General features: G+C 35.2%; 1 pseudogene; it reads left to right on the top strand.

The window, feature by feature from the left end:
* Positions 1 to 1559: 1559 nt before the first annotated feature.
* Positions 1560 to 3664, top strand: LOC142620271 (ABC transporter C family member 3-like; annotated as a pseudogene).

Here is a 3664-nt window from a genome sequence, read left to right on the forward strand (position 1 = left end):
AATGAAAAAATAATTTTAGTAATTGTTTAAATTTTTGAGAGAACAAATTATTTTCCAATAAATTTAGAGAGCAAATTATATATTATACCATAATTAAAATATAATTATCTATTCCCACGTATCGCATGGGTCTACAACTAGTAGTATATAACATTTATTATTGCTACACTCCTATTGAGCCATATCAGCATAACATTTCGATCCATTTGTCAATGTTTTGGGAGAAGATGTTTGTGCAGAAAGATGAATTGCTTCATTAAGAATTATGTCACATTTCCAGCACAATGTTAATAGGCTCTTTATAAAATTACATTTTTCTTTTATTATTAAAATCTTGTATTTTTTTTCCTAATATAAGTGATTGATTTACTTCTATATATGCTTCTTCTTTAAACCATTCAAGATATATAGTAGATGAATCGTTTATAAGAAGCATTAAAAACAAATTCCAATCCAATATCACATTATTTATAAAATATTTTATATGACACAACAATTTCATGTAAAATGCATTATGTTTCCATGAATGAAAAAAAATATACAAAAATTAAAATACTTTCAAATAAGAAATAAAAATAGCTAAATTTAGAAAATCTATTACTTTGTAACAACTATATTATATTAGAAAAATAATAACCTCATTTTAAGAAATGTTTGAGACGAACAAGTCTCTTCTACTATTTTTATTTTTGCTTAACAAAAAATAATAATAATCAATTTTTTCTGCAGATCGTGTGGGAATGCGATTACTCAAACAAAAAAAACAAATTTATTGCAAACTTGAAGAGCAAGCATTTCATATAAAAAGAATATTATTTTAAAACTGTTTTGGTGTCATACCCTTTACTACCCTCTCTGCTAAAGATAAGAGTTCAGGTTTCTCAAAAAAAAAAAAAAACAAAGAGTTCATCAACAAATAAGCACGATTATGACAGACATACAAGTCCGTTTGAATAGAATTTATTGATAAAAATTAAAAATTAAAAATACTGTAGTAAAATAATTTTTAAATGTGTGAATAATATCGTAAGACCCATTTTTAATGAAAAAATTGCTGAAAAGTGAAATTGTAAGACCCGTGAACAGGGCATAAATATATTGTTCACGTCTGAAAAGCCATGAATATACTGCTGAAAAAAAAAAAAAAAAAAAAAAAAAAAAAAACTGAAGACGCAGGGCTTCAAAACGCAACGTGAAAACGTTGAATCCGAACAGGCAAATAGTAGAAAGTCAAGTGTAGAAAAAAGTCAAAAACCTTTACGGAAAAAACAAACGCACACATGCAGCTACACGGTTCCATTCTTCCTCTCCAAGCTGACACCTTTCCTTGGAATACGGCTGCGTATTCATGGCACTCTACGACCCTTTTACTCTTTCCCACCACGTTATCTTAGGCCCAAAAAAAGACCTTTGACTCTCTTTCTCACTCTCTTTTTGGACAAAAAAAATCCTATATATGTCATTAATTTTAAACTCACACTTACTTGGACGAGAAAATCTTTCACTCTGATAGAATCCCAACTACACAGCAGGAAAACCCAAGCTTGACAAGAAAAAAAATGGTGCTTCTTGAATCCACAGAGAATGGTTTGTCAACCTTGTTCCCAAATTACTACTCCTCAGTCCTCACTCATGTCTTCAGGTACTCATTTTCTCCTTAAACCCGTTTTGCTACATGGGTTATCTGGTTCGTTACACTTGTTCTTGTTATTTGGCTTGTTTGTCTCATGGGTGTGCCAGAGATTCAAGATGGTTAATAGGGAAGGTTCAAAGGAAAGGTTTAAGAAAAGCAGGCGTTTGTACTATACAAACTCTAATTTGTTGTCTGGGTGTTTGTGTGCTCAGCTTTGTCTTATGTTTATTGAATTACTTTTATTGGTACAGAAATGGTTGGTCTGATGAAGTATTAGTGACCCTTTTGGATTTAGCGCTTAGAACACTTGCTTGGGGTGCAGTTTGTGTTTATTTGCGTCCTCAGTTGTTTAATTCAGGCAGACCAAAGTACCCGTTTTTATTGAGAGTTTGGTGGGGTTTGTATCTATTTATTTCCTGTTATGGCCTTGTTATAGATGTTTTTTATAGGATACATGTCAATTTACATGTTCAGTATTTAGTTTCCGATGTTGCCTCTGTTGTCACGGGTCTGTTCCTATGTTATGTTGCATTTTTTTGGAAAAATGAGGGTGAAGATGCCATTCCTGAAGTACCTCTTTTGAATGGTGATTCTAATGCAAGTAATGAATTAGATTCAAATAAGTCCAAGGGGGATGAAAATGTAACACCTTATTCGAATGCTGGATTTTTCAGCATTCTTACTTTCTCTTGGGTGGGCCCTTTAATTTCTGTCGGAAATAAGAAGACATTAGACCTTGAGGATATTCCTCAACTTGATCCCAGTGATAGTGTATTTGTGGGCTTTCCAAGTTTTAGAAATAAGCTTGAGGCAGAGTGTGGCACAATTAATGGAGTGACCACACTAAGGCTAGTGAAGGCATTAGTCTCCTCAGCATGGAAAGATATTCTTTTTTCAGCCCTTTTCGTGATGATGTACACATTGGCTTCCTAGGTCGGACCATATCTTATTGATAACTTCGTTCAATACCTCAATGGGCGGCGCAAGTTCAATAATGAGGGCTATGTTCTGGTTTCAGTGTTTTTTTCAGCGAAACTTGTTGAATGCTCCTCGCAGAGGCACTGGTTCTTTAGGGTGCAGCGGGTTGGAATCAGGATTAGATCAGTATTGATTGCAATGATCTATAATAAAGCTCTAACCATTTCATGCCAGTCAAAGCAGGGTCACACTAGTGGGGAGATCATCAATTTCATGACTGTTGATGCTGAGAGGGTCGACGACTTCAGTTGGTATATACATGAAACTTGGATGGTTTGTGTTCAAATTGCTATTGCATTGTTAATTTTGTATAAAAATCTTGGCCTCGCTTCAATTGCAACTTTTGTGGCAACCATACTTGTTATGTTGGCTAATGTTCCTTTGGGGACAGTACAAGAGAAGTTCCAAGACAGGATAATGGAATCAAAAGACAAAAGGATGAAGGTGACGTGTGAGATTTTACGGAACATGAGAATTCTCAAGCTTCAAGGGTGGGAGATGAAGTTTCTATCTAAAATCATGGAGCTTAGGAAGACCGAGACAGGGTGGTTGAAGAAGTTTCTTTACACTAATGCAATGTCCTCATTTCTCTTTTGGGGTGCCCCCACATTTGTGTCTGTGGTCACTTTTGGTGCTTATATTTTGATGGGGATCCCACTTGAGTCAAGGAAGATCTTACCTACACTTGCAACGTCTAGGATTCTTCAGGAGCCCATCTACAATCTTCCTGACACAATCTCAATGATGGTTCAAACTAAAGTGTCCCTCGATCGAATTGCATCATTCCTTCGTCTTCATGACTTGCAGTCTAATGTGATAGAGAGGCTTCCAAGAGGTAGTTCTGATATAGCAATAGAGATTATTGATGGGAATTTCTCCTGGGATTTATCTTCCTTGAATCCAACACTAAAAGATATATAAGTGTAACGTGGCATCAGGATTGCTGTTTGTGGGACCGTTGGCTCAGGTAAGTCAAGTTTGCTTTCCTCTATCCTGGGAGAAGTACCCAAGATATCGGGGACTGTTAAGTTGTGTGCGACAAAGGCTAATTGA

Source organism: Castanea sativa, chromosome 12 (assembly GCF_040712315.1).
Source record: "Castanea sativa cultivar Marrone di Chiusa Pesio chromosome 12, ASM4071231v1".
In the NCBI taxonomy this organism is placed as follows: Eukaryota; Viridiplantae; Streptophyta; class Magnoliopsida; order Fagales; family Fagaceae; genus Castanea; species Castanea sativa.